Below are 13,950 nucleotides of genomic sequence, written 5' to 3'. Positions count from 1 at the left end.
GCGGAGCTCTGACAGGTCCTTCCCCGCTCAGTGAGCAGAGACGGACCTGTCATCCGCAGACTCAGCGGAGATCAACGGTAGTGGTAGTGGAGTCCACTGAGCGCATCCGCCTTGTGTGAAAGGGGCCAAATGGTTAGCATGTCATAGGGCATTTATTTGGGCACCAATGCCCTGGCTCATGATTTACGCTATACCAATACCAGTTATTGAAGCACAAACTCAGCACAAACATATGGTAAAATTGTTTTTGAAATGTAATAACCTGGGGTCCAGAGTGGATTTCACCAACTATAATATCTGAAACTAAACCAGCATAAATGTTCGTTTTAGTGGCACAAACACAGCACAAACAAATGGTACATTTATTTTTAAAATGTAATAACATGGGGTGCAAAGTGGGCAGGGCTTGAGGTCACATAATATCAAATTTTATGTGCAATAACTTCAAAACCAAACTGCCAGAAACGTTTATTTTTGCCGCACAACCCAACACAAACGCAGCACAAAGAAATGGTATATTTTTATTCACGTATTATGGGGTGCCAACTTCACACAGCTATGCTAAGGCTGTGATTTTAAAATCACAATGGAGGAGGATTGTGACTTTCAGAAACAGGTTTTATTTCAGTAAATAAATGATGTGCACATAAATAACTATTTCACAGTAGTGCTCTTCAAAAAATGTGTTAACAACTCATAAGGAAGTTAACAAAAATGTGTTTAAACAGATCTATTCATAAATAAATGTCCATGAAAAAAATTGAAAATATCTTGCAATTCTACATAAAACATAAACAGTCTTCTTGAAAAGTGCAAAAGATGTGCAAGATGTGCATTTCCTCTAATCTAGTTGTGTCTTGACACAAGAAGTAAATTACTTTGATAAAGGAAAATAATTGCAATAAAATATCAGTGTGAAAGCAAGACTAAACAGTTGCTCTTCTCCAGGATCAAAATACATAGACTGCCCCATAGATGGATCCTAAGGCCAGGAAAGATATCATCTTGGATGGCTAACCTGTGGATATGTTTAAAAAAAAAAACTTTTTAAAATTTATTTGTGATATTTTCAATAAAAATATTATATATTATTATATATTTTTATACATAACCAGTTTGTCTTAGTCCATAATATACCCAAGGAGGTACATTTAAAGTCCCACACAATTTCTTGTATTTTGATATTTATTACGAAGGGGATAGGGTTTTCTCTCCCCACACACAAAAAAACTTCTTCTCCAGGATCAGTACGTTTCATACTACTGGTGGCAAAACAGCAAAAGGAATGCAACATTAGAGAGGAACTCAGCTCCCCCTTCTCTATTTCCCCCTCTCTTACTCACCTGTATAGTTGAGTTGTTTCCCAAAAGTGTATTTACAAGCCTGGCGATCCAGCGGCGTTCCTTCGGAATCCACTTCTCTGTCTTAGCACACCTGGTCCCATGCTGCCATCTTCTGGTGTAACCAAGGGGGTCAGTTGTCTCTTAAAGACTAGTAAACACAGGCCGAATGTTGGGCGGCATCAGCTGGTTCAATAGAAACCAGCCGACATTCGGCCTGTGTGTACTGCAGCCGGTCCGACAGGGTCCACCTGTTCGGCCGGCTTCTGTCGAAGGGGCATGACTGAAAAAGGTCTGCCGATCGGCTCCCAATCAGCGCTCTCAGCCAATGGCTGAGAGCGCTTACCGGTGTGTTATAGCGGGATGGGGGGCAGTCCCCTATGTCAGAACACAAAAGCACAGCAGGGGAGATCACTGTACATTGGATGGTTAGTACAGCGGCTCCCCCTGAGCTGTCAGTTTTTTTTTTGTTCAGCCCTTCTAGGTTGAACGAAAAAAAAAAATAGTAGTGTGTACCAGGCTTTAGGATTCTGCAGCGACACCATGCTGTATAATCAGGAGGATGGCTGCAAAAACCACACATAGGCAGCTGGTCCTCCTGATGACGAGGCACAGCACATGAGCCCTAGTGTGCCCACAGCCTCCTGGAAACCTGTGATTAGGGATGAGCTTCGTGTTCGAGTCGAACCCATGTTCAACTCGAACATCGTCTGTTCGCCCGTTCGCCGAATTGCGAACGATATGGGCCGTTCGCGCCAAATTCGTGTGGCGCGTCATGGCCCATAATTCACTGCGGCATCGCAGTGCATTGCTGGCTGATGATTGGCCAAGCATGCACTATGACCCGCATGCTTGGCCAATCACAGTGCCGTCTGAACAGAGAGCCGTAATTGGCCAAAGCCAAGGAGGCTTTGGCCAATTATGGCTCAGGGGATTTAGCACATGCCCCACACTATATAAGGCCGCCTGCACGGCGGCCCTGTGTAGTGTGTGTTCCGGCGTTCATAGATAGAGAGAGAGAGAGAGACAGACAGTGTCATTTGATTTGAGTTAGATAGATTAGGCAGAACAGTCAGTCAGTTAGCTGCACTTACAGTGTATTGTGTATATATATGCATCCCAGGTGTTGCATATATATATATATATATATATATATATATATATATATATATATATATATATATATATATACACTGTATTCAGTTTAGCTAGATCCGTTCCTGTTATCTTCTTACTGACAGGCAGGCTTGTCTTGTTACAGTATTTACAGCTACCTGAAGAAAATTGCTGGTGTTCTTTTGATCCTATTAGTACCACAGTCAGGCAGCTAGACTATTTACAGTTAGTGCAGTGCGTCCTGCTCACAGTGTTCAGCTAAAACTACAAGTTAGTGTGGTGCGTCCACCTCACAGTGTTCAGCTAAACCTACAAGTTAGTGCGGTGCGTCCTACTCACAGTGTTCAGCTAAACCTACAAGTTAGTGAGGTGCGTCCCGCTCACAGTGTTCAGCTAAAACTACAAGTTAGTGGGGTACGTCCACCTCACAGTGTTCAGCTAAACCTAGAAGTTAGTGCGGTGCGTCCTGCTCACAGTGTTCAGCTAAAACTAAAAGTTAGTGCTGTGCGTCCTGCTCACAGTGTTCAGCTAAAACTACAAGTTAGTGTGGTGCGTCCTGCTCACAGTGTTCAACTAAAACTACAAGTTAGTGGGGTACGTCCACCTCACAGTGTTCAGCTAAACCTAGAAGTTAGTGCGGTGCGTCCTGCTCACAGTGTTCAGCTAAAACTACAAGTTAGTGCTGTGCGTCCTGCTCACAGTGTTCAGCTAAACCTACAAGTTAGTGTAGTGAGACCTCTGCACAGTGTTCATCTAAAGCTACAAGTTAGTGCAGTGCATCCTGCTCACAGTGTTCAGCTAGATCCGTTCCTGTTATCTTCTTACTGACAGGCAGGCTTGTCTTGTTACAGTATTTACAGCTACCTGAAGAAAATTGCTGGTGTTCTTTTGATCCTATTAGTACCACAGTCAGGCAGCTAGACTATTTACAGTTAGTGCAGTGCGTCCTGCTCACAGTGTTCAGCTAAACCTACAAGTTAGTGTGGTGCGTCCACCTCACAGTGTTCAGCTAAACCTACAAGTTAGTGCGGTGAGTCTTGCTCACAGTGTACAGCTAAAACTACAAGTTAGTGCTGTGCGTCCTGCTCACAGTGTTCAGCTAAAACTACAAGTTAGTGTGGTGCGTCCACCTCACAGTGTTCAGCTAAAACTACAAGTTAGTGCGGTGCGTCCACCTCACAGTGTTCAGCTAAATCTACAAGTTAGTGCGCTGCGTCCTGCTCACAGTGTTCAGCTAAAACTACAAGTTAGTGTGGTGCGTCCTCCTCACAGTGTCCAGCTAAACCTACAAGTTATTTTTTTGTGAGCTCTGCACAGTGTTCAGCTAAAGCTACCTGTAGAAGGTTGGTGGTGTTTTCCTGATCCTATCACTACCGCAGGCAGCTAAAAAAGCTACAAGTTAGTTTTTTGCGAGCTCTGCACAGTATTCAGCTAAAGCTACCTGTAGAAGGTTGGTGGTGTTCTCATACTACAGGCAGGCAGTTGATTTTGCTAGCTGCAGTATCAGTACATATATATATATATATATATATATATCCCAGCTTAGTGCAGCTACAGGCCATTAGTATGTCTGGAAGGCCAAGAAGGAGAGGCAGACAGTCACAAGCCAATAAGAGAGGGCAAGCAGGCTCTGTGTCTAGTGCTGGTCGTGGAGACGGTGCATCCTCATCAGCACGTGGCCGTGGGACACGCTTGGCCTTTTTTTCGGCAGCTGGCCATGTTGAGCCGCAACATGCGGAAGACTTGGTCGAGTGGATGACCAAGCTGTCCTCATCCTCCTCATCCTCTCTCACCCATGCCCAGCGTCCAGGAGGATGCCCAGCGTTTGGAAGGCTCTGATGATGATACTGAGCTCGATGAAGGCAGTAACGTGAGCACGGACAGAGGGGGTGCCCAAGAAGGACAGCAATCTGGCAGTCATGCTCCCCCTGCTGCAGCATACTGCCAGGTTTGCTCCAGTGATGAGGAGGGAGGGGATGATGAGGTCACTGACTCAACATGGGTGCCTGATAGGAGGGAGGAGGAGGAGGAGGCGGCACATCACCAACGAGGCAGGATGCCCTCCAGGGGCCAGCCTAAGGGCAGCACCTTGACTGCATCACACCCCAAAGCTCCACATGTGCAGGGCGCTGCAGTCTCTGCGATTATTCAAAAAGTTCTTTGGTGTGGGCCTTTTTTGAGACGAGTGCATCAGCTGCTATTTGCAACATATGTCTCAAGCGTATCTCGCGTGGCCAAAACATCTCCCGCTTGGGTACCACATGCTTGACCAGACATATGTTGACCTGCCATGCAGTTCGTTGGCAAGCGTATCTAAAAGACCCACACCAAAGAACAAAGAGGACCTTTCCTTGCTCCTCATCAGCTGAGATCTCCAACCCCACTATACCTTCAGTCCTCTCTGAGACCTGCACTGAGAGGAATGAAGGTGTAGAATTAGGTGTATCACAGCCAAGTACTTGTGGGCAATCTGCTTTTGGTACACCGACGTCAGATTGTACCAGGCAAATTTCCCTGCCCCAGCTGCTGCACCGCCGAAAGAAGTTTGCTCCCAGCCATCCACATGCCCAGCGGTTGAATGCTAGCTTGGCAAAATTGCTAGCACTTCAACTGCTGCCTTTTCAGTTGGTAGACTCTGCCCCCTTCCGTGAGTTTGTGGAATGTGTGGTTCCTCAGTGGCAGGTACCCAAACGCCACTTTTTCTCACGGAAGGCGATTCCGGCTCTCTACCGGCATGTGGAAGGCAATGTCCATGCCTCGCTGGACAGGGCGGTCAGCGGTAAGGTGCATATTACCGCTGACTCATGGTCCAGCAGGCATGGACAGGGACGATACCTAAGTTTCACGGCGCATTGGGTGACTCTGCTGGCAGCTGGGAAGGATGCAGGACAAGGTGCAGTAGTGTTGGAGGTTGTTCCGCCACCACGCCTCCAAAATGCTAATGATTGTGACACACCTCACTCCTCCACCCCCTCCTCTTCTTCTTCCTCCATGGCCTCTTCCTGTGCTTTGTCCTCGGAACCAGCGGTGCTCCGTAGCCGTTCAAGGGGCTACGCAAGTACGCAGGCCAAAAGATGCCATGCGGTGCTTAAGCTGGTGTGCTTGGGGGACAGGAGCCACACTAGGGCAGAGGTTCTGTCAGCTCTGCAGGGGCAGGTTCAGAGGTGGTTGACGCCACGCCAACTTAAGGCAGAAATGGTGGTTTGTGACAATGGCACCAACCTCCTCTCTGCCCTCCGACAGGGACAAATGACCCATGTGCCCTGTTTGGCTCACGTCCTTAACTTGGTGGTGCAGCGGTTCTTGGGCAGGTACCCGGGCTTACAGGATGTCCTGAGGCAGGCCAGGAAAGTCTGTGTGCATTTCCGCCATTCATATAATGCCAGTGCTCGGCTGACGGACCTCCAAAAGGAGTTTAACCTGCCCAAGAGCCGCCTAATCTGTGACATGCCCACCAGGTGGAACTCAACTTTGGCCATGCTGCAGCGGCTGCACACGCAGCAGAGGGCCATCAATGAGTACCTGTGCGACTATGGCACCAGGACAGGGTCAGAGGAGCTTGTTTTTTTTCCCCACGCCAGTGGGCCATGATCAGGGATGCATGCACTGTCCTGTCACCATTTGAGGAGGCCACGAGGATGGTGAGCAGTGACAGTGCATGCATCAGTGACACTGTCCCCCTTGTCCACCTGTTGGAGCACACGGTGCGTGGAATAATGGACAGGCCACTTGAGGCAGAACAGAGGCAGGAAGAGGAGGACTTCCTTAGCTCTCAAGGCCCCCTTTATCCAGACAGTGTTCCTGCGTGCCCGCCGATCACACAGGAAGAGGAGGAGGAGGAGGAGGAGAAAGATTGTGTCAGTATGGAGGTGGAGCCTGGCACTCAGCATCAGCAGCAGTCTTTAAGGGATCAGTCCCAAGAAACACATGGACTTGTACGTGGCTGGGAGGAGGTGGCTGCGGACCATGTCGTCCTTAGTGACCCAGAGGACTCCAGACCGAATGCCTCAGCAAACCTACGCTGCATGGCCTCCCTGATCCTGCAAAGCCTGCGTAAGGATCCTTGTATTCGTGGTATCAAGGAGAAGGACCAATACTGGCTGGCAACCCTCCTTGATCCACGTTACAAGGGTAAGGTTGCGGACCTTATCTTGCCATCGCAGAGGGAGCAGAGGATGAAACATCTTCGGGAGGCCTTGCAGAAAGGTCTGTGCAACGCATTCCCAGAGACTGGGAGGTTACAAACTCCTGTTTCTGGACAACGTGTTGCTGAGGCTTCGGTCAGTCAAAGAAGGAGCGGTGGAGAAGGTGGCCGTCTGACCGATGCGTTCAGACAATTTTTTGGTCCGCAGCCCCAAGGTATGATCGGTTCCAGCAACCATCGCCAGCGTCTGTTTTACATGGTGCAGGAATACCTAGGGGCAAGATCTGACTTGGACACCTTTCCCACTGAAAGTCCTCTGGGTTACTGGGTCTTGAGGATGGATCACTGGCCAGAGCTTGCACAGTATGCAATTGAGCTACTGGCCTGTCCTGCATCCAGCGTTCTTTCGGAATGCACATTCAGTGCTGCTAGAGGCTTTGTAACCGATCACAGGGTGCGTCTGTCCACCGACTCGGTCGATCGACTGACCTTCATAAAAATGAATCAGTCTTGGATCACCACCAGCTACCAAGCACCTGATGCTGATGTAACCCAATAATTTTTTTTGAAATCTCAGATCCCTTCAAAGACTGCCTATGCTGATGCTGAGTGACTATCCCTGAGTAATTATCCTCTTCCTCCTCAATCATCACGCTGATAGCTTGTAAGAACATTTTTGGTTCTGGGTGCCACCACCAGTGCCTAAGGCCCAATTTTTCAGCCCCTGTTTAACAGGGGCGTGTAATTACAATTTTTGATGCAATACTTTGCAGCAGGGCTCGTTTCTGCGTTACAACTAGAGTATCTGTGAGGGGTTGCAGTGTTGTGGCACCAGCACAAGTGCCTAAGGCCCAATTTTTCAGCCCCTGTTTAACAGGGGCATGTAATTACAATTTTTGATGCAATACTTTGCAGCAGGGCTCGTTTCTGCGTTACAACTAGAGTATCTGTGAGGGGTTGCAGTGTTGTGGCACCAGCACAAGTGCCTAAGGCCCAATTTTTCAGCCCCTGTTTAACAGGGGCATGTAATTACAATTTTTGATCTAATATTTCACAGCAGGGCCCATTTCTGCACCCACCAAGAGCGAGTGAGGACTTACAGTGTTGTGGCACCACCACCACCAAAGGCCCAATTTTTCTGCCCTTGTTCAACAGGGGCATGTAATTACAATTCTTGATCTAATATTTCACAGCAGGGCCCTGTGAGGGCTTACAGTGTTGTGGCCACAACAACACCTAAGGCCCAAATTTCTGCTGAGTATATAGGGCAGGCCCCTACTTTCAAACATCTAACTTACAAATGACTCCTACTTGCAAACGGAAGGAGACAACAGGACGTGAGATGAAATCTACCCCTAGGAAGGGAAATTCTCTCCTGTAAGAGTTAATATGGGAAAAACATTTCTCCTTTCCACTGATGCTTTCCAATCCCTGTTCCACAAAAAACCCCAAATTTTCAAAAAACATTTGTTATTGGGACAAAAAGTGAGGTGAAATCTTCTGAAGAGGAGGAAAGACAGCAAAACAGGGGTGATAACCCTTCCCTACGTTTTCCAAAAAGCTTAAAAAAGATTTTTTGGCTGGAGCTAAACACGTTAAAAATGTACCCGTTAAAAATTACAAACAGATTCTACTTAACAACAAACCTACAGTCCCTGTCTTGTTTGCACCGCCTGTATACTGCTGTTCAGAATATATAGGGCCTGGTGGCCCCACACCTTTCCTTATTTTAATTTGGGTGCGGGGTTCCCCTTAATATCCATACAAGACCCAAAGGGCCTGGTAATGGTCTGGGGGGTACCCATGCCATTTGTCTCACTGATTTTCATCCATATTGCCAGGACCCGACATTACATTAAACCCCCAAGCAGTTTTAAATGAGACTTTTTCCTTTAAAAATGACATTTTGTGCAGGGACTGTTCTAAACACGGGAAACACGCGCCACTTTACAGGCATACTATAGACACACCCCAGGTACGATATTTAAAGGAATATTTCACTTTTTTTTTTTTTACTTTAAGCATCATTAAAATCACTGCTCCCGAAAAAACTGACGTTTTTAAAAGTTTTTTTTGCATCGATACAAGTCCCCTGGGGTAGGGCCCGGGTCCCCAAACCCTTTTAGGACAATACCATGCAAATTAGCCTTTAAAATGAGCACTTTTGATTTCGAACGTTCGAGTCCCATAGACGTCAATGGGGTTCTAACGTTCGTGCGAATTTTCGGTCTGTTCGCAGGTTCTGGTGCGAACCGAACCGGGGGGTGTTCGGCTCATCCCTACCTGTGATGTGAGTATTCCCGGAGGCAGTGGGCAACTGTACATGTCATTCTGCCCTAGATCAGATATATGGAAGTGCAGAAAGGGGTCCCAAAAAAAAGGTATTTCTGCCACCCCCAACCCCCCCAAAAAATCTTTTTACAATTCTGTTAGAGGAGGGGAGCAGGAGAAAAGTTATGTAAAGTTGCCAAGAAGGGTAAAGTTCTACTTTATTTATGTTTATAAGTCAAGAGCTATGGTCTGTTTCTAGACCTAGTGCCCTCAAAAATTTGAAAATATTTCTTTGTAATAGCACAGATAAAGGTTCCAAAACTGCAGAAGTGTTTGTCCTAAAACCCACACATTTTTAGGACTTTTGTTCACAGTTTAATTTACTGAATGCCAACAACTTGCCAGCGACAGGAACACTAACACACAACGTTCTCCTATGGAGCCATTCTCTTGCTGTTCGGACTAAGGAGATGTTGCTCCTGTCACTTATCACCTCATACCCCCTGTTTGCTTTCTAGATCCTTCCCAGTGCCTTTGCTCTTGACTGACATTGTCTCCTGCTGCTGTAAATCAAATCCAGTGACACGGGAGCTGGGGGCGGGGCCGAGTCCTGCTGTCTGCATAAATGGATGCAAGCAGTGGGACTCATGGGCGTGCCCGCATGGGTTCACCCATGGAAAGCTGCTCTCCGTGGGGGCACCCGATGAAGAGAGGAGGAGCCAGGAGCGCCACCGGGGCACCCCAGAAAAGGAGGATTGTGGCTGCTCTGTGCAAAACTCTTGCACAGAGCAGGTAAGTATGACATGTTTGTTATTTAAAAAAAAAACGAACAATTACAATCACTTTAATTTTAAAATCCAATTTTGGACAACATTTGACACTGGAGTTAACCTACTGAAGGAGTTTGGTTCACCTAGTAAAGTGTTTGTTCACTTTGTTTATTAAAACTAATTATAAGTTGAACCAGTGTTCACTTTGAATATCTAATCACATGGTTGAGAAATTGAAAGAAAACTGAATTTTTGCTTAGCATATGATTGTATTTTCAAAGCTTCACCTTATTCACTAAGAAATGGGTTCCGAGGTAAACATACATTTTCCAAAGTGAACATCCACTTTGCCAGGTTAACAGCCTATACTCATTAAGTAAATTAACCCCAATGACTTACATATGTTCCATTTTAAAAACAAATTTTACGTAGCATTCATCGCCTTTTACGATCTTTACCATAGAAGTGACACGGCACTGATATTTCTTAAAACAATAACTGATAAAACTGTAGCACTTATATTCAGTACGCAAAGCTGGCTGCATGAACAAGCATTGTTTCATTTTTAATGCCCTGTGACCGGGACACGAACAAGCCACCACCTGCATTCTTCTGCCTTTTCTCCTCCTCGATCTCTACATTTAATTGAATCAACATAATTACAGAAGAGCAGGCCAGTGCTGCTGCCTTCCCTGCTGTGGTAATTAAGGATGGGAGATTAATATGCAATCCCATCAAGGCTTTTACTTTCTGGCCTCCTGATTCTGGCAAGGGTAATGGAACACGATGGACGGAGAGTCGGCCAAATGGAAAACCAAATGTGTGATTGGCTTCTTCCTTCATGGTAGATTATTTCTGCCTAATCAACCTTACCATTTAGCAGGTGCACCTTTGTGTACCCTTAGGACTAGAGTGCGCATAGAATTATTAAGGTCAAGAATCTTTCCTTATGCTGTATGTAAGCCTCAGTTGGCACATAACCTACAGAACCATAGTCAATTATTGCCCAAAGGAAACTCATTTTCCCATTATCATTAATTTTCTATACTTAGGGCTACATTTTAAAAATCTGCTTTATCAACTAAGCATAATACAAGCTTTTTATTATAAAATCCCAGTGAATCTTTTATATTGGGACCTAAGTGCTGCTGTATGTATACTTTGGGTTTCCCATTATCGATTTTGTTGAAAACAATTTCTCAATATAAGGTGTTGCATTCCTAATTTTCTAATAAATGGATTCCAGGTTCCTAAGTGAGATTCTGATCCAGAGGTTGCGCACATGTGATCTATCCATACACTACAAGGGGGGGCTGAAAAGTTCAATACCTTTCCCAACATGTAACACCAATTTATTTTATTGTAGATGTAAATAGTGATATTTCATATGATATTTTGACAATTTGAAGGACTAGAGCTCTATTTTCTCAATTGCAGGACAATACACCCTCACACAAGGCAAGCAAGACACTGGCTGTTTTGAAGGATTTGGGGTTTCAGTACATCAACCATCCACCCTATTCACCACATCCTGCTCCATCCAACTATTACCTATTTCCTAGCCTTAAAAAGACACTGAAAGGACAGACATTTTCATAGGGAAGGAACAGGGGGTGTGCCCGATTCTCCCTACTGCCCCGGCTTCCCATTCTGTTGCTCCTCCTCCTGATGTTTCAGGATAGAGAGTGGGGGGCTAGTCAATATGTAATTTACTGGCCCCTTCCTTTTCTGTATGAACACAGTGAACACACTCACTGTGTTCATTCATAACTGAAGCATTGTAAACTGTGTTCCCCTTCATTCACTGTCCAGTGCATCTGAGGCTGCAGAGAAAGGCATGTGTGTTTGAGCTTTGGGGTGTACACCCTAATGCTATAGGCTGCACACAACTATGGACATTTTCAACAGATTCAGAGGTAATAGGAGCAACAGAGCATTTTTTTGCAGAGCAGACTAAAACATTTCTTGAAAGGGTTAAAGAAATTGGAGAGATGTGCTAAGTGTGTTGAACTTAGGGCAGAAAGTTTCATTGCTCTAGCTCATTTTCTTCTGGTTGGGGCCGAGAACTTTTCAGGACTTTTCTTCTTTGCAGGATCTCTCAAGCTCCATCAGGTTGGATGGGGAGCGTTGGTTCACAGCCATTTTCAGATCTCTCCAGAGAAGTTCAATGGGGATCAAGCCTGGGCTCTGGCTGGGCCACTCAAGGACATTCACAGAGTTGTCCCGTAGCCTTTGTTATATTGGCCGTGTGCTTAGGGTTGTTGTCCTGTTCTAAGATGAACCTTCGCCCCAGTCTGAGGTCCAGAGCGCTTTGGAGCAGGTTTTCATTGAGGATGTCTCTGTACATTGATGCATTCTTCTTTCCCTCGATTCTGACTAGTCTCCAAGTATGATGCTGCCAACACCATGCTTCACTGTAGGGATGGTATTGGCCAGGTAATGAGCGGTGCCTGGTTTCCTCCAGATATGACGCGTGCCATTAAGGCCAAAGAGTTCAATCTTTGTTTCGTCAGACCAGAGAATTTTGTGTCTCATGGTCTGAGAGTCCTTCAGGTGCCCTTTGGCAAACTCCAGGTGGGCTGTCATGTGCCTTTTACTGAGGAATGGCTTCTGCCTGACCACTCTATCCTACAGGCCTGATTGGTGGAGTGCTGCAGAGATAGTTATTCTTCTGGAAGGTTCTCCTCTCTCCACAGAGAAATGTTGGAGGTCTGTCAGAGTGACCATCGGGTTCTTGGTCACCTCCTTGACTAAGGCCCTTCTCCCTGATCGCTCAGTTTGGTTGGACGGCCCGCTCTAGGAAGAGTCCTGGTGGTTCCAAACTTCTACCAATTATGGATGATGGAGGCCACTTTGCTCATTGGCACCTTCAATGCTGCAGACATTTTTCTGTACCCTTCCCCAGATCTGTGCCTCGATACAATCCTGTCTCGGAGGTCTATAGACAATTCCTTCGACTTCATGGCTTGGTTTGTGCTTTGACGTGCACTGTTAACTGTGAAACCTTATATAGACAGGTGAGTGCCTTTCCAAAGCATGTCCAATCAACTGAATTTATCACAGGTGGACTCCAATCAAGTTGTAGAAACCTCTCAAGGATGATCAGTGGAAACAGGAGGCACCTGAGCTCAATTTTGAGTGTTATGGCAAAGGCTGTGAATACTTATACACATTTTTTTCTTTTTTTTCCGATTTTTTGTCTTTTTATTTTTAATAAATTTGCAAAGATTTCAACCAAACGTCTTTCATGTTGTCATTATGAGGTACTGTTTGTAGAATTTTGAGCAAAATAATGAATTTAATCCATTTTGGAATAAGGCTGTAAAATAACAAAATATTGAAACAGCGCTGTGAATACTTTCCAGATGCACTGTAAATAATTTCAAGCAGAAGCATTGTGTGTCATTGACTTCTTGATGAAGCGGGGTGCAGGCTGTCCAACATCCACAGAAGGCTACAAAATGTTTACAGAGATGATACCATTGACAAGAGCAATGTCCAATGTCACTGACTCTGTCCATTCATAACTGAGCATTGTAAACAGTGAGCCTCTGTCTCCTCTCCATTCATCTTTTGCAGCTGAGGCTGCAGAGGAAGGGACTGGGGATTCTGTGTCCTCATTCCCTTTCCCTGTCTCTGTTTAGACCCCTGATATCTCACCAATGCCCCCCACCCCCCTTCTCCCAACAGGGTTGATAAAAAAGAAAACGGAAAAATTGTAATAAATAAATATTTAAGTAAAATTGTAAAAATAATAACAAATAAAATAAAAAACAACTGACACTGTCAACTCCCCCCCTAAAAAAAAAAAAAGCATTGTAAAAAAAAATATATATATATATATATATATATATATATATATATATATATATATATATATATATATAAATGAATTGTAAAAAAAATACAAAAAAATAAAATTGTAAAAAATAAAACTGTAAAAAAAAAATAAGATAAAAAAAAAAACTACTGACACAGTCCACCCCTCATCAGTGACACCTATCAGTGCCCATCAGTGCTGCATATTAGTGTTACTGTCACATGACATTAAAAAAAGTATCGGTATCGGTATTGGCGAGTACTTGAAAAAAGTATTGGTACTTGTACTCGGTCTTAAAAAAGTGGTATTGGTGGCGGCGTGGCCTGGACAGCAATGTGAGAGGACGTGAGTGACCGAAGCTCCGCTCGTGGCAGATCCTTATACCTCCATCCTGCACCATTAATTACGGACTAATTTACCTCTAAACCATGGGAACTGACACCGCAAACTGATCGCATCGTGTCCCCTCCGAAAAGAAACACTGCAGCC

This window comes from Aquarana catesbeiana, linkage group LG03, assembly GCF_042186555.1.
Source record: "Aquarana catesbeiana isolate 2022-GZ linkage group LG03, ASM4218655v1, whole genome shotgun sequence".
Lineage (NCBI taxonomy): Eukaryota > Metazoa > Chordata > Amphibia > Anura > Ranidae > Aquarana > Aquarana catesbeiana.
This window is presented reverse-complemented; position numbering follows the sequence as displayed.